This window comes from Entelurus aequoreus, linkage group LG06 (assembly GCF_033978785.1).
Source record: "Entelurus aequoreus isolate RoL-2023_Sb linkage group LG06, RoL_Eaeq_v1.1, whole genome shotgun sequence".
Classification (NCBI taxonomy): domain Eukaryota; kingdom Metazoa; phylum Chordata; class Actinopteri; order Syngnathiformes; family Syngnathidae; genus Entelurus; species Entelurus aequoreus.
The window spans coordinates 20,405,301-20,423,821 of record NC_084736.1 but is presented as its reverse complement, the minus strand read 5'-3'; the positions used below and the strand labels follow the sequence as shown (position 1 = coordinate 20,423,821).

General features: G+C 39.5%; 1 long non-coding RNA gene across 3 annotated transcripts in view; it reads left to right on the top strand.

Moving 5' to 3' along the window:
- Nucleotides 1-5,603: 5,603 nt before the first annotated feature.
- LOC133651470 (uncharacterized) overlaps nt 5,604-18,521 on the top strand; it is a 95,477-nt gene continuing 82,559 nt past the window's right edge. For all 3 annotated transcript variants that reach the window (XR_009826419.1, XR_009826418.1, XR_009826417.1), the window contains exon 1: nt 5,604-6,017. This is a non-coding gene — a long non-coding RNA (uncharacterized LOC133651470). The remainder of the gene's footprint in view (nt 6,018-18,521) is intronic.

Below are 18,521 nucleotides of genomic sequence, written 5' to 3'. Positions count from 1 at the left end.
TTCTAATGTATATACTTGTTCTTATGCTATCTGAACTCACTATGTTCTCTGCTCGCTGTACATATCCTACCAAGTCAGACCTACACTATTTCAATGCCCATTTCTCTGATGATGCAATTGTTGATGACTGAAGTGCTTTTTTTTTGATTGAGACTTTTATTAGTAGGTTGCACAGTGAAGTACATATTCCGTACAATTGACCACTAAATGGTAACACCCGAATAAGTTTTTCAACTTGTTTAAGTCGGGGTCCATATCAACCAAACCCTCCTCATCCCACCCCCCGGATTGTAAATAATGTAAATAATTCAATGTATATACTCTGATGATTAACTTGTGTGATGACTGTATTATGATGATAGTATATATTTGTACCATGAATTGATTACGTGGACCCCGACTTAAACAAGTTAAAAAACGTATTCGGGTGTTACCATTTAGTGGTCAATTGTACGGAATATGTACTGAAATGTGCAATCTACTAATAAAAGTTTCAATCAATCAATCAAAAACTTGCAAGATGGATTTTTGGTTTAAATGATCAAAATAAGCTTACCGTAAATGCTACCATAAAACACTGACATGCTAATGTTAGCGTGGCACCATTGGAAAAGTTAGCATATTTTTAAGATGGCGCCAAGTATCAAAAGCCATTATTTTTAACCAAAAACGGCTAGCATAAAACGCTGGTATGCTAACGTTAGCAAGCTGATATAGGAGAAGTTAGCACACTTTTAAATTGACGCCAAGTATCAAAATCCATGAGTTTTGGGTGTAAACATACAAAAGTAGCTAAAAACTTGTAATAAATAATTCACCCCTATACCCCCGCCCCACTGTGCAATATCCTACCCCAGGGGTCGGCAACCTTTACCACTCAAAGAGCCATTTTGACCCTTTTCACAAAATAAAGAAAACAATGGGAGCCACAAAACTCTTTTGAAATTTAAAATGACATTTTTTTTTTTGCTTTGTGCTATGTATAAACCAGGGGTCTCAGACACGCGGCCCGCACCTTAATATGAAAATGTAATAGTGCGGCCCGCGAGTTTTATATGAATGACGCTTGACAGCATCACACTTGCCAACCCTCCCAATTTTTCCGGGAGACTCCCGAATTTCAGAGCAACTATTCTCTCGAATGTCTGCTGATTTTCACTTTAACAACAACAATAAGGGCGTGCTATGATGGCACTGCCTTTAGCGGCCTCTACAACCTGTACAAACAGCTTGCCAGCCCAGTCACATGTTGTATGCGGCTTCTGCAGACACACATGAGTGACTGCAAGGCATACTTGAGCAACAGCCGTACAGGTCACACTGAGGGTGCCCGTTTAAACAACTTTAACACTCTTACTAATATGCGCCACACTGTGAACCCACACCAAACAAGAATGACAAACACATTTCGGGAGAACATCCGGACCGTAACACAACATAAACACAACAGAACAAATACCCAGAATCCCATGCATCCCTAACTCTTCCGGGCTACATTATACACCCCCACTACCAACCAAACCACCCCCCCCTCCGTGCGTCGGTTGAGGTGGGCGGGGTTAGGGGGGCAGGTACTTGCTATAATGGGAACAGTTAGTATACTTAATGGGAACAGTTAGTATACTTGCAAGATGGAGGCAGGTCTCAAAAACCAGGAATATTTGGTTTAAATGACCAACGTGAGCTTGAATGCCAGCATAAAACTGTAACATGCTAATGTTAGCATAGCAACACGGGAAAAGTTTGCATACTTTTAAGATGGTGCCAAGTATCAAAAGCTGTACTTTTTAAGCAACATTGGCAGCTTAAAACATTGGTGTGCTAACTTTGCATGTTAATATCAAAGGAGTGAGAATACTTCTAGGCTGACGCCAAGTATAAAAAACCATGATGTTTAGGGTTAAACTTAAAAAATATAATATAATATATAATAGGGACAGTTGGTATAATTGCAAGATGGAGACATTTTTGGTTTAAATGTTCAAAATAAGCTTAAATACTACCATAAAACGCTGACATGCTAATCTTAGCATATTTTTAGGATGGCACTATATATCAAAAGCCATGATTTTTAAGCAAAAATGGCTAGCATAAAACGCTGATATGCTAACGTTAGCAAATAAAATGAGCAAAAATGCTAGCAGAGAATTTTAGCATCACAACGTTAGCATGTTGACACAGGAGAAGTTAGCATACTTGTAAGATGTCGCCAAATATCAAAATCCATAATTTTTAGGTTTATACAAATTAAATTAACTAAAATGCTGCTGCAAAGCATTAGCATGCTAACAATAGCATGCTTGCACGATATAACATTTTAAATGAAGTCTTATGTACCTGTATGTATGTTTATTATGGTGCAATATTTGTCCTCATTTATATACCGCAGCCCTTTGAGACATTGGTGATAAAGGGCTATATAAATAAAGTTTGATTGATTGATTGATTATTATGTTGTGGCGACCAAATAAGTGGGACTTTCCGTTCAGAGTGAACAATGCTAACAACACTGCTACTCTATCCTCACTGCAACAACTAGTTTGACCGACTTTTTGATGCACTCCATCTTGAACTCCTGCCTTGTCAATAACGCATCCCGACGTCGGTGAGCCTTTTACGTGGCGCGACGTGGAATGACAACGCGGGAAGCGGAATGCTAACAACACGGCTAATGATCGTCAAGTTGACCAACCTTTGGCACAACAACTTACACGGAAGCCTCGTTCTAAGAAGAATCACCCAGGATGTGATGAAGTATTCCCACGCCGTGGATGTGTTGTAGTGGCCGGGTGACTACCTTACCACTGTAATCCATATCTAATATTGGGGACTACATGGCTGTTTTTCATGTTTAGAAGGCTTTAAATATGTTTAAAAAAGGTCCTAATCAGTTGTGTTCATCCCTAAACTGCTGTTTAAAAATGCTGTATTTGAAAATTAAATATATATTAATAATCCTACTTCGTTGAAATCGGATTACCACAGTCAGGCTTGGGACCAATTCTATAAAGTTGTACTCACTGTAATTGACCACTAGGGTGTCATGTTGGCATTTTCAAGACTGAGAAGAGCACCTTGAAGGACATCCTGTCGCTAGTTTCTCGCCTCTCCGTGGTTCAAACAGGTCTGCCCCGGGGATCGCCTTCAGAAAGCCGAAGAAAAGAAAACATCAACAAAGAGTCCCTGAGTAAATTGTCCCTCGGATTATTCAGCGCGTGAATGGCGAGCGTTCCGAGTGGGTTTGTCTGCCAGGCGGAGATAAACCACAACTTCTTTTTCCCTTCGTGACTGAGATCCTTCAGTGCGTGAAGGACACCACGCGAGGAGGCAAACAGGAAACACTTTGTTCGACGTGTCCGCGACGTAACGCCGCTTCGCCACGCACACTCAGGCGCGCCTGCTTTGCCAGCGAAGAAGACGGAGCAGGAACGAGCCACTTTGTCGCTCTATTTAGCGAGTAGAGGCACAGATGTCATGCATTTATTCACCGAGCAAAGACAACCGGTCATCAAGTGGGAGTGTAGCTCCGCCACCACAAGCCCAGGGAGTCATTTTAGCCGTTTTATGGCACATTGAAAAAAATAACAAACAAACATTTTTAAAATGGAGCAAAACGGCATAACATAGTGAGAAAAGGCTGAAATGTTGATACTAATAAGAACAAACAACATAAATATTTATCTTTAGATATATGTCATAACCTTTTTATGAGCATATTTCATTATAAATGACATGATGACGTCACACTACTGCCATATTTAAAGAATATTAATTGATTGATTGATTGATTGAGACTTTTATTAGTAGGTTGCACAGTGAAGTACATATTCCGTACAATTGACCACTAAATGGTAACACCCGAATAAGTTTTTCAACTTGTTTAAGTCGGGGTCCACTTAAATTGATTCATGATACAGATATATACTATCATATATACTATCATCATAATACAGTCATCACACAAGATAATCACATTAAATTATTTACATTATTTACAATCAGGGGTGTGGAGGGAGGGGGGGATATGGACATCAAGTAGTGGACATAGAGAGAGAGAGAGAGAGAGAGATCAGAAGGCATAAGAAAAAGAAAAAGTATCTGCATTTGATTGTTTACATTTGATTATTAGCAATCCGGGGAGGGTGTTAGTTTAGGGTTGTAGCTGCCTGGAGGTGAACTTTTATTGCGGTTTTGAAGGAGGATAGAGATGCCCTTTCTTTTATACCTGTTGGGAGCGCATTCCACATTGATGTGGCATAGAAAGAGAATGAGTTAAGACCTTTGTTAGTTCGGAATCTGGGTTTAACGTGGTTAGTGGAGCACCCCCTGGTGTTGTGGTTATGGCGGTCATTTACGTTAAGGAAGTAGTTTGACATGTACTTCGGTATCAGGGAGGTGTAGCGGATTTTATAGACTGGGCTCAGTGCAAGTTGTTTAACTCTGTCCTCCACCTTGAGCCAGCCCACTTTAGAGAAGTGGGTAGGAGTGAGGTGGGATCTGGGGTGGAGGTCTAGAAGTAACCTGACTAGCTTGTTCTGAGATGTTTGGAGTTTAGATTTGAGGGTTTTGGAGGTGCTAGGGTACCAGGAGGTGCATGCGTAATCGAAAAAGGGTTGAACGAGAGTTCCCGCCAGAATCCTCAAGGTGCTTTTGTTGACCAGAGAGGAAATTCTGTAGAGAAATCTCGTTCGTTGGTTAACCTTTTTGATTACCTTGGTTGCCATTTTATCACAGGAAAGGTTAGCCTCTAGAATGGAACCTAGGTAGGTGACCTCATCTTTCCTGGTGATGACACTGTCACCTACTTTTATGGTGAAGTCATTGACTCTCTTAAGTTTGATGTGGGACCCAAACAGGATGGATTCTGTTTTACCCAAGTGGATGGATAGCTTGTTGTCAGCGAGCCAGGTGCAAGTTCTACAGGGCTCAGCACTGAGGATTTTCTCCACCTGTGACTTGTCCTTGCCGGATACCAGCAAGGCAGAGTCATCCGCAAACAAAAACAATTCACAGTCGCATGCCGATGACATGTCGTTTATGTATATTAGGAACAGTCCAAGAGGTTTTGTTAAATCCGATTGCTCTGAGCTTATCCAACAGTATAGCGTGGTTAACGGTGTCAAAGGCCTTCTGAAGGTCCAGCATGACCATGCCGCAGTATTTGCCCGCGTCCACCTCATGTTTGATGTGGTCGGTCAGATAGAGAAGGCATGTGTCAGTGGAGTGGTTAGTTCTGAAGCCGGATTGGAATGTGTACATGAGTTTATTAGTGGCAAGGTAACTATCGACCTGTTCATAAACTATTTTCTCCATTACTTTCGAAATGGAGCTGAGAATAGAAACAGGTCGGTAGTTGCCAGGTTCCAATTTGCTTCCTTTTTTAAAGAGGGGAGTTACTCTTGCTATCTTAAAATCTTTTGGTACTTGGCCTTGTGTAATTGATAGGTTTATTATGTGCAATAACAATATTGTTTGTTTTATATACTTGTTCTTTTTAGAATAAAATAGTTGATTATTGAAACGGTTTTGTAGATACCGCAGGATTATAGTTTCGAAGTCGTCGCAATGATGCCGTGACCGTGTCAAACGAAAACTTAATGGGTGTAGTTTCAATCTGGCGCTTTTGCTGTTTGCGAGTCTGATTATAAACTACATCTCCCAGAATCCCTTGCGCAGCGCGGGACTCAACGTGGGAGCGCCGAGCGCCGTAAAGGAGAGCGGGGAGGAGCAGGAAGTGAAGTACCTTACACTTCGTAGTCGATAAGAGGATTTTTAATTTTTTTCATTTTTATTTTTATTTTTTTAAAATAACTGTTTGAGTTCTGTTGCTAACACACGGACAAAAACATAACCTCTGTGGCGGAGGTAACAACGCGTCTGGAGTGTTCCAAGCCAAAACAGACTCGGTCATGGCGCAGCGTGCTGAGGGAAATCACCTGCTTCACACGGAAGCTACTTAACAACCTGCTGTCACTCGGAGAAGATGAAGCCAGCGAAGTTAAACGTCAATTTGTGAGGTATTTAAATTATTTGAAGTTAAAATGTGAGTTAACTTTTCTGATGAACTGCGTTTTACAAACTGATTTAAAAATGTCCACCATAGAGGACTCAAAAAGTAAAAGTTAAAAGACACAGTGGATGTTCCCGCATCATGTTTTTGTACTTAAAAATACTTGTTTGTAGTAATAAATATGATTAGAACATTTTAGCGTTATGTTTGTGTTCAGCTACAGCAGTTGTGTCAAAGTCACGGCCCGCAAATTAATTATCTATAGCCCCCGGGATGATATTTGATTAGTGTTAGAACCGGCCCGCAGGCCACAGCCGCCTGCTGCTGTTTTGCACGCATCGATACTCCATCAGTGTTGGCGCTAGGAATTTCCAAAATAGTCATAAAAATTAGGTCCCACAGTACATTTTTGGGGTCCCACTTTTTTGTAACCGTTTTGAAAACAAATTATAAATGTATGCATTATCCTGTTATATCTCACATTCTATATTGTGTTTTGGAAAAAGGTTGTCATAAACGTTACGGGGTACACACACATACCGCAATAATATCGTACCGTGGCCTTAAAGGCCTACTGAAATTAGATTTTCTTATTTAAACGGGGATAGCAGATCCATTCTATGTGTCATACTTGATCATTTCGGGATATTGCCATATTTTTGCTGAAAGGATTTAGTACAGAACATCGACGATAAAGTTCACAACTTTTGGTCGCTTGATAAAAAAGCCTTGCCTGTACCGGAAGTAGCGTAACGTCACAGGTTGTGGAGCTCCTCGAATCTTCACATTGTTTACAATCATGGCCACAAGCAGCGAGAGCGATTCGGACCGAGAAAGCGACGATTTACCCATTAATTTGAGCGAGGATGAAAGATTCATGGATGAGGAAAGTGAGAGTGAAGGACTAGAGGGCAGTGGAAGCGATTCAGATAGGGAAGATGCTGTGAGAGGCGGGTGGGACCTGATATTCAGCTGGGAATGACTAAAACAGTAAATCATCACGCAAACGTCATCATTCCGAGACGTTTTCAGCAGGATATTTCGCGGGAAATTTAAAATTGCACTTTACTAATCTAACCAGGCCCTTTGGCATGTGTTGCAATGTTAAGATTTCATCATTGATATATAAACTATCAGACTGCATGGTCGGTAGTAGTGGGTTTCAGTAGGCCTTTAATACGGTAAAAACGTACCATGAGATCTTACTACTGTCAAAACCCTATTTGTTATTCAAGAGCATAATTATAGAATAGAATACAACACTTTATTGTCATTAAACATGAGAGCATGACGAATGTTGCGGGCAAAATTGTTTTTTTGCTGCAACCTTTTATCTTCCGACATTTCGAGCTGTGTTTCGTGCTTCAATTTTTTTGTGCTACAATGTTTTATGCTACCACATTTTGTCCTTGGGTGTTTTGTGCTACAACCTTTCATGTTCCGACGTTTCGAGCTGTGTTTCGTGCTACGTTTTGTGCTACCACAAATCACGCTACGATGTTTCATGCTACAACGTTTCATGCTACAACGTTTTGTACTATGACGTGACACTACTACCATATTGAAAGAATATAAATAGCAATTTTGTTTGTTTTATATACTTGAAGGATCCACGTCAATGCTCTTCTTTTTAGAATGTAAAATAGTCAAATAATTGTTATTTATGATCATATTCATAGAATAGAAATCAATAGAATAGAGCATGATGAAAATTTTGTGCTAGGGCATTTCGTGCGACAATGTTTCGTACTGCGATGTTTCATACTATGACGTTTTGTGCTACAACCTTTAATATTCTGACATTTCGAGCTGCGTTTTGTGCTATGACGTCTTGTGCTATCACGTTTTGTGCTACAACCTTTAATATTCTGACATTTCGAGCTGCGTTTTGTGCTATGACGTCTTGTGCTATCACGTTTTGTGCTACAACTTTTTTATGTTATGATGTTTGGAGCTGTTTTGTGCTACCAAGTTTTGTGCTACAATGCTTTGTGCTACAACGTCTTATACTGCGATGTTTCGTCCGATGCTGTTTTGTGCTGCAACCTTTTTATGTTTCAATGTTTCGTACTGCGACATTTTGTTTCAGTACGTGTGTGAACCTTTCATGTTCCGACGTTTCATGCTACCACCTTTCATTCTACGACCTTTTGTGCCACGACCAGTGTTAGGCAAATTAATTTTGAAAATAATTAATTGTATTTACTTTGTTACTTTCCTAAACAAGTATTTGAATTACTAACGTAATTACTCTCTAAAAATGTATTTAATTACTAGGGCAAGTAATTATTCTGTACTTTCAAAAAAAAAATTGAAATATCTGGTATATCTAGTTGAGCGATGTTTCATGATTGCATCGTGTGTGTGTATGAGTGTGTGTATGCGTGTTTTAGTGTACTTACATGTTGTGTGTTTGTTGTGTGATGTTGTCTCTTTCTGCCTTGAACTCACTGTGCTTCTAACGCTGTCTTGTTGACATACAACCGCATCTAAAGTAGGGTGCCACGTTACATCAAAAATTATCGGTAACGGTGTTATAACGTACAAAAAAGTAATTAATTACATTAATTGTTACTAGCAAAGGTAACTGCATTAGTAAGATTGTTATTTTATAATGGCGTTGTAATATAACGCTGTTATTCTGAACACTGGCTATGATTATTCAAGTTTTAACATTTTGTATTCCGACATTTTGTATTCGACGTCTCGTGTTCCGACGTTACGTGTTCTGATGTTTCGCGTTGTGAAATTTTGTGTTCAGCGTCACAACAGTGAGTAAGGACAACATCACTTTTGTTCTTTTTCGTTACGTGTGACAGAGTGAGACTTCTTTTTTTGCTATGGCTACATGTTATCTTGGTGCCACTTGGCAGTATTGTTGCTTCTAGTCAAGCACAAGAAGAAAGCAAGGCATCTTGCAGGCATACAGAAACAGTAACGTTAGTGATTAAAAAATGTAAATAACATAATTTAAAAAACATCTTGCGTAATATGACTGTAATTCATGAATTGCAATTAACGCGATAATTTGACACCCCTAGTTACAAGACAAGATGGTGGAATATTTACAGTACAGCATTACAATGTTAACGTCGGAGAAAATTACCTTTCAAAGTTAAAATACTGACAATTTCCAGGTATGCACCTTTAATTGTGTGTTTGCATCATCTCCTCCTACCTGGCTCTCATTGAGACTGTCAACAAATGGTGCTCGGGTCTCCCACCGGCCCTGAAGGAATCTCTACCACGGCACTCACATAATCACTTCAGACCCGCCAGCTTAGGCCGACATCTCCGCTGGGACCCGCCAGCCGTGCGCCGCAGGCCAGATCAGACCGCTGTGTGGCAGCAAGAAGCAGAAGAAGAAGAAAAATAGTAAATGGACGACGACAGTGAGACAGAGTAGTCAAGTCTTTTATGGATGCCTGACGCTTCGTTTTGGATGATTCAGTGTGATGGACTCGCCAAACGATGGAACACAGATATGATATATAGCAACATAAAACATGATATTGTGCTGGAATATTACATTAACCATCGAAATAAGTGTCAGAGGTGCCACAATAGTGTGTTGAAAGTGCTTTAGGAAGCCCTATTAAGAACTAGTGGTTTTGTGTGTAGCTTCAATGCGAACAGTGTGTGTGTCTCCAAGAAGTGCTATTGCATACTTTATCCACTTTTCGCATGTACAGTAGGTAAGGTTGTATTTTTGCCTCATCCTTCACTTAAAGCGTGAGTGAAGAATGCTCTACCGACCTGACAAGTCAAAAAGAGATGATACAGTATTATCTTCTCACAGATGCTAACACTTGTCCATGTTGTTGTACTATACTGTATATTACATACAACAAAGTAACATGAAAGAGAGGAACAGCGGCAGTGTTGCCGTTAACTGCGTTTTTGTGTCTTTTTACGCATTGAAATCAGAGAGGACGGCAAATTCCATAAGTCCGCGCGTCTCCTGGACGCGGGTTATTATTTATTTTTTTACAGATTATCGCTTTCCGCCGGTGTTTTGTTTTATTTATATTTGCTGGGTCAAATGATAAATTATTATCCTTAGATCCAAGAAGGAAAGAAGAAAGTGAATTAATGTTTATAACTGAATATAAGCATAAACATTGGCTTTCTTTTGTATTATTTTTTTAATGAATTAAGTAACGTTTATGACAACCTCTTTTCAAAACACAATATAGAATGTGAGATATAACAGGATAATGCATACATTTATCATTTGTTTTCAAAACGCTTACAAAAAAGTGAGACCCCATTTTGAAAATTCCTAGCGCCAACACTGAGGGGTACACAAATGTTAGCGACATAGCATAGGTATGTTAGCTAGATGCTGACATTACGCGCACATTTGAACAATGCAAGGTTATCATCGGAGGCGGGTAGTAACGCGCTACAGTTATTCTGTTAAATTTACTGAAGTAACTTTTTGAAATAAATTGTACTCTCAGAGTAGTTTTAATGCAATTTATGTTTTACTTGAGTATTTTTGTGAAAAATAAACTTTTACTCTGTTACATTGAGTTTCATTCCGATCGCTACAGTTATTTATTATACCATCCATCCATCCATCCATTTTCTACCGCTTGTCCCTGTTGGGGTCGCGGGGGCTGCTGGAGCCTATCTCAGCTGCATTCGGGCGGAAGGCGGGGTACACCCTAGACAAGTCGCCACCTCATCGCAGGGCCAACACAGATATACAGACAACATTCACATTCACACACTAGGGCCAATTTAGTGTTGCCAATCAACCTATCCCCAGGTGCATGTCTTTGGCGGTGGGAGGAAGCCGGAGTACCCGGAGGGAACCCACGCAGTCACAGGGAGAACATGCAAACTCCACACAGAAAGATCCCGAGCCCGGGATTGAACTCAGGACTACTCAGGACCTTCGTATTGTGAGACCATTATATTTATTTATTATGCTTGTAAAAATGTACTTTGGCTTGTTAGAGATACGTCTGTCACATGTCTCCAACCTTGTCTCAATTAATTAAAGAAAGTGTGGCAGTCACATGACTGCACTCCAAATTGTAAAACAATTGATATGTCGGAACTCTTCAATATTTACTTACAAACTACAAAAAATACCATTTATATCATGTGTCAGTAGAAATGTTCACATTTCAGCCTACAAATATTCCACTTCCAAATAAACAATTTTTTAGCTAGCATGTGCTAACATTAGCCCTGTTATAACGTCATAAGTGACTGTAAATTGTGTCTCTTTTGTAGTAATGTACAAATGTACGCTGTGATTGGCTGTTTGGTCTCCAGTTACATCACTTCTTACATTGTGGACAAATGTACACAAATAACTTCATAATGTTCATAAAATGTCACCCATAAAGGTTCAAATAACCAAATTAATAAAACAACTTAGCTGCGTGGTCGTGCTTCACCATGTTGTTGTTGTTGTTCCTCATTCATTGACTTCATTAGCTGTGAATCAATGCTTGCGGGATAATGTATCTGGACACGTGCGCTCTGATTGGATGTTTGGTATCCAATTAGATCACCTGTTACATTATCCCGGAAGTATTGATTCATCACTAATGGAGTCAATGAATGAGGAACAACAACAATAACATGGTGTTCTACCTGCGCAGAAAGCAGTAATTATGGCACGTTAATCTGGATAATAGCAAACATGCAGACACATTAATTAAGGACAAAAGACATTTATATCCGCTCAAACAATTACATTTTTCACTTGAGATTAATTTATTTTCAAAATATTATGTATGTGCCTGCAAAATATATTTTTCAGTGTTCAAAATCTGCCGTTTAAAATTAAGGCAAAAACATAACTCCATACCCCAGCTGAGGAAAATCTGAATATTCAAGCGAACTGCTCCCACGCGTGTAGCTGACTGACGGGTTCTAAGATATGTAGTGAAGCTTACCGGTTTACAAAGGGGTGTCTTTTCATGACATCATGAAAAGATGCAACTTTCAAAGCGAGCGCCTCTTCGTTCTAAAGTGGAGCAAACAAACGAGGACGATGATTAGGGATGGGAGCCGAATTTAGTACTTTGATTGGCACCGACCGAATTCCATCAGTCCTACCGGGTATCAATCAATCAATCAATGTTTATTTCTATAGCCCTAAATCACGAGAGTCTCAAAGGGCTGCACAAGCCACAACGACATCCCACATCAGGGCAAGGAAAAACTCAACCCAATGGGATAACAATGAGAAACCTGGAGGGGACCGCAGATGTGGGGAACCCCCGCCCCCTGGGTGACCGGTGCAATGGACGTCGAGTGGATCTAGCATAATATTGTGAGAGTCCAGTCCATAGTGGATCTAACATAATAGTGAGAGTCCAGTCCATAGTGGGGCCAGCAGGAGACCATCTCGAGCAGAGACAGGTCATCAGCGCAGAGACGTCCCCAACTGATGCACAGACGAGCGGTCCACCCGGGTCCCGACTTTGGACAGCCAGCGCTTCATCCGTGGCCACCGAACCTGTGCCCCCCCCCTCCACGAAGGAGAGGGGGGCAGAGCAGAAAATAAACGGCAGAACATGGTCTAAAAGGGGGGTCTATTTAAAGACCCAGAGTATACAAATGAGTTTTAAGATGGGAATATATACATATAAATATATATATATATATATATATATATATATATATATATATATATATATATATATATATATATATATATATAATATATATAAATCATGATTCTCACGTTGTACGATTCAGAATCGATTCTCATTTTAAAAAAATCGATTTTTTAATTTTTAATTTTTAAAATTTTTTTTAATCAATCAATCCAACAAAACAATACACAGCATTACCATAACAATGCAATCCAATTCCAAAACCAAACCCTACCCAGCACCACTCAAAACTGCAATAAACAGAGCAATTGAGAGGAAACACAAACACGACACAGAACAAACCAAAAGTAGTAAAACAAAAATGAATATTATCAACAACAGTATCAATATTAGTTACAATTTCAACATAGCAGTGATTAAAAATCCCTCATTGACATTATCATTAGACATTTATAAAAAAAAAAGAAAAAAGAACAAAGTGTCACAGTGGCTTACACTTGCATCGCATCTCATAAGCTTGACAACACACTGTGTCCAATATTTTCACAAAGATAAAATAAGTCATATTTTTGGTTCATTTAATAATTAAAACAAATTTACATTATTGCAATCAGTTGATAAAACATTGTCCTTTACAATTATAAAAGCTTTTTACAAAAATCTACTACTCTGCTTGCATGTCAGCAGACTGGGGTAGATCCTGCTGAAGTCCTACGTATGGAATGAATAGAGAATCGTTTTGAATCGGGGAAAAATAGTTTTTGAATCGAGAATCGTGTTGAATTGAAAAAAAAACATCGATTTTGAATTGAATCGTGACCCCAAGAATCGATATTGAATCGAATCGTGGGACACCCAAAGATTCACAGCCCTAATATATATATATATATATATATATATATATATCATCAGGAGATTTTTCTCATCTCCTGATGATTGAGGAAACCCTCATGAAACAGGCCTGTAGAGATGAAATAGTCTTGTGATTTTTTCCCACACACATATATATATATATATATATATATATATATATATATATATATATATATATATATATATATATATATATATATATTATGTATGTATGTATATATATATATATATATATATATATATATATATATATATATATATATATATATATATATATATATATATATTATGTATGTATGTATATATATATATATATATATATATATATATATGTTACTTTATGTGCAGTTGGCTTTTGTCCAAATTGTTTAAGCCCAATGCAGCCCCAAGTCAAAAGGTTTGGACACCCCTGGTACAAACACTTTGTTGGGCGCAACATAACACATTCGCTCCCTGGAATAAGCTACTTCCTGGTTAGACAACATACCATATACAGTATATCCTATACAGTATTGCTATATAATGTCTTGGAAGTGCATTGCAAATTGTATAATAAAACAAGATATAACAAGTGGTCAACACTGTTATTACAATCAAGTAATTTTTAAATGCAGTTGTATTATCAAACAATAAACAGTTGATTAATGGTATCAATTTCCAGGTACCGTTAATCGGTACTGTATCGGTTCAAATGGGAACGGCACCCATCCATAGATGATAGATTTTCCTCACGTTTGAAGCTCATAAACGGACTCTAAGGACACATTTTGCGGACATTAAAAAGTCCCGTTTGCATAATAGGGGACCTTTAAAGGAATACCTTCATCAAAGTGACAGTTAATGTCTTTGTAAGGTGTACCTAATGAAGTGTCTGGTGGAGTGGAGGCCAAGCAATATCTCCAAGGTTCCACGCCACCTTTATTTAACAGCTCCTCACGTGGGCCAACGGGACAGAAGCCAAGCGTCCTCTCTTGCAATTAGACGCATCCTTCGGAAGACAGAAACCATAAAGGAAGGATCATTTGTTCGCAGAGAAGAAGGAATCTCCACGCTGCCAACATCAGCAGAATTCATTGAAGTATCAAGGTGGCAAAGTATGTGAAAAAAGAAGAAGAAACCTTAAAGGCCTACTGAAATCCACTACTACCGACCACGCAGTCTGATAGTTTATATATCAATGATGAAATCTTAACATTGCAACACATGCCAATACGGCCGGGTTAACTTATAAAGTGCAATTTTAAATTTCCCGGCAAACTTCCGGCTGAAAACGTTTCGATATGATGACGTATGCGGGTGACGTCAACTGTTGAAGCGGAAGTATTCGGAGCCCATTGAATCCAATACAAAAAGCTCTGTTTTCATCTCAAAATTCCACAGTATTCTGGACATCTGTGTTGGTGAATCTTTTGCAATTTGTTTAATGAACAATGGAGACTGCAAAGAAGAAAGTTGTAGGTGGGATCGGTGTATTAGCGGCAGACTACAGCAACACAACCAGGAGGACTTTGAGGATAGCAGACGCGCTAGCCGAACGACCTCACCTTGACTTCCTCCGTCTCCGGGCCACCGACCGCATCGGTGATCGGGGGAAGTCCTTCGTCGTACCGTCGATCACTGGAACGCAGGTGAGCACGGGTCGTGATGAGCAAATGAGAGCTGGCGTAGGTGCAGAGCTAATGTTTTTAGCATAGCTCTGTCGAGGTTCTGTAGCTAAGTTAGCTTCAATGGCATCGTTAGCAACAGCATTGCTAAGCTTCGCCAAGCTGGAAAGCATTAACCGTGTAGTTACATGTCCAGAGTTTGGTAGTATTGTTGATCTTCTGTCTATCCTTCCAGTCAGGGGCGTATTTGTTTTGTTTCTATATGCAGTTAAGCCAGATGCTATCACGTTAGCTCAGTAGCTAAAGTGCTTCACCGATGTATTGTTGTGGAGATAAAAGTCACTGTGAATGTCCATTTTGCGTTCTCGACTCTCATTTTCAAGAGGATATAGTATCCGAGGTGGTTTAAAATACAAATCTGTGATCCACAATAGAAAAAGGAGAGAGTGTGGAATCCAATGAACCCTTGTACCTAAGTTACAGTCAGAGCGAAAAAAGATATGTCCTGCACTGCACGCTAGTCCTTCACTTTCACGTTCCTCATCCACGAATCTTTCATCCTCGCTCAAATTAATGGGGTAATCGTCGCTTTCTCGGTCCGAATCGCTCTCGCTGCTGGTGTAAACAATGGGGAAATGTGAGCAGCCCTTCCTCCGGTGACGTCACGCTACTTCTGGCAGGGGCAAGGCTTTTTTTTTTATCAGAGACCAAAAGTAGCGAACTTTATCATCTTCGTTCTATACTAAATCCTTTCAGCAAAAATATGGCAATATCGCGAAATGATCAAGTATGACACATAGAAGGGATCTGCTATCCCTGTTTAAATTTAAAACATTCATTTCAGTAGGCCTTTAAAGGAGCTGAGCGGTTCCATGAAAAAGACAAGAGCTCTCCTGCGTGCTTCACATAGCCAACCTTCTTTTCCGTTTGCCTTTCTGTCGTTCTATTCGGGATCAGTGCAAGCCGAGGTTAATTATGTTTGGGAAGTTGCGCGGCTGCAGATGTGTTCCTGGGAAGTAGGCAATTTGTTATGTGCAAAGTAGCATATGCTTGCCAGGAGCGCAGTTTGTTTGCCCGGCTCCAGCAAATTATTAATATCTTAATTAAAGGAACGTGAAGTGGATTCTCCGCTTTGGCCTGCCGTCAGAGGTTGAACTCACTTTTGACTCCCCGGCACAGCTAATCCCCCTCCAGCGGAAACATTTGCATAGTAAAGGCTCGTGTCGAAGCTCAAGGGCTCTCACCGTCGTCTAATTACGCCAGAAAGATGCACAAAACATACACAGTATTGCCCGTGTTGTCATCTGAGAAATAGACACTATTCTGTTCATTTGTCAGCTTTTTGACATGAAATAATGACCGACCAAAACGATTAATCCCATAAGAAGCAGCAGGGCGAGGATATTTGCTGGATTTCAGCCTATAAAACTAAAACACGATCAAATGGAGTCCCAGAATGCAACACCAATGCACCTTCAATTTGAGCATCAGCTCTCTATTGACAACAGCAATCAAAATCAACATCTACATATTAGTGTTGTCCCGATACCAATATTTTAGTACCTGGTACCAAAATGTATTTCGATACTTTTCTGTACTTTTGTAAATAAAGGGGACCACAAAAAAATGGCATTATTGGCTTTATTTTAACAAAAAATCTTACGGTACATTAAACATATGTTTCTTATTGCAATCGAAGAACAATTTCGTCCTTAAATAAAATAATGAACATACTAAACAACTTGTTTTTTAGTAGTAAGTAAACAAACAAAGGATCCTAATTAGTCTGCTGATGTATGCAGTAACATATTGTGTCATTTATCATTCTAGTTTGTCAAAATTATGAAGTACAAACTGTAAAAATGTATTATTAATCTACTTGTTCATTTACTGTTAATATCTGCTTATTTTCTGTTTCAACATGTTCTATCTACACTTCTGTTAAAATGTAATAATCACTTTTTCTTTTGTTGTTGATAATTTACATTAGTTTTGGATGATACCACAAATTTAGGTATTGATCCGATACCAAGTAGTTGCAGAATCATACATTTCATGCTGCAACCTTTTATGTTCCAATGTTTTGTGCTACAACAGTAGCATGGGATAAAACAAACATGTTTACTTGACCCACTTCCTGGGAAACTTATCAAGGAGCTTTTTGTAATATTAGGTCCAACAGTGCTAAATATTATAAACTCTGGCATTGTTCCCCTAGCGTTCAAAAAAGCGGTTATTCATCCTCTGCTCAAAAGACCTAACCTCGATCCTGACATCATGGTAAACTACCTTCCGTTTATTTCGAAAATCCTCGAAAAAATTGTTGCACAGCAGCTAAATGAACAATTGGCGTCTAACAATCTCTGTGAACCTTTTCAATCCGGTTTCAGGGCAAATCACTCTACGGAGACAGCCCTCGCAAAAATGACTAATGATCTATTGCTAACGATAGATTCTGATGCGTCATCTACGTTGCTGCTTCTTGATCTTAGCGCTGCTTTCGATACCGTCGATCATAATATTTTATTAGAGCGTATCAAAACACATATTGGTATGTCAGACTTAGCCTTGTCTTGGTTTAACTCTTATCTTACTGACAGGATGCAGTGTGTCTCCCATAACAATGTGACCTCGGACTATGTTAAGGTAACGTGCGGAGTTCCCCAGGGTTCAGTTCTTGGCCCTGCACTCTTTAGTATTTACATGCTGCCGCTAGGTGACATTATACGCAAATACGGTGTTAGCTTTCACTGTTATGCTGATGACACCCAACTCTACATGCCCTTAAAGCTGACCAACACGCCAGATTGTAGTCAGCTGGAGGCGTGTCTTAATGAAATTAAACAATGGATGTCCGCTAACTTTTTGCAACTCAATGCTAAGAAAACGGAAATGCTGATTATCGGTCCTGCTAGACACCGACACCTATTTATTAATACCACCTTAACATTTGACAACCAAACAATTACACAAAGCGGTATAGCTCAGTTGGTAGAGCGGCCGTGCCAGCAACTTGAGGGTTGCAGGTTCAATCCCCGCTTCCGCCATCCTAGTCACTGCCGTTGTGTCCTTGGGCAAGACACTTTACCCACCTGCTCCCAGTGCCACCCACACTGGTTTAAATGTAACTTAGATATTGGGTTTCACAATGTAAAGCGCTTTGAGTCACTTGAGAAAAAGCGCTATATAAATGTAATTCACTTCACAAAGCGACTCTGTAAAGAATCTGGGCATTATCTTCGACCCAACTCTCTCGTTTGAGTCACACATTAAGAGTGTTACTAAAACGGCCTTCTTTCATCCCCGTAATATCGCTAAAATTCGTTCCATTTTGTCCACTAGCGACGCTGAGATCATTATTGATGCGTTCGTTACGTCTTGTCTCGATGACTGTAACGTATTATTTTCGGGTCTCCCTATGTTAAAAGATTACAGTTGGTACAAAATGCG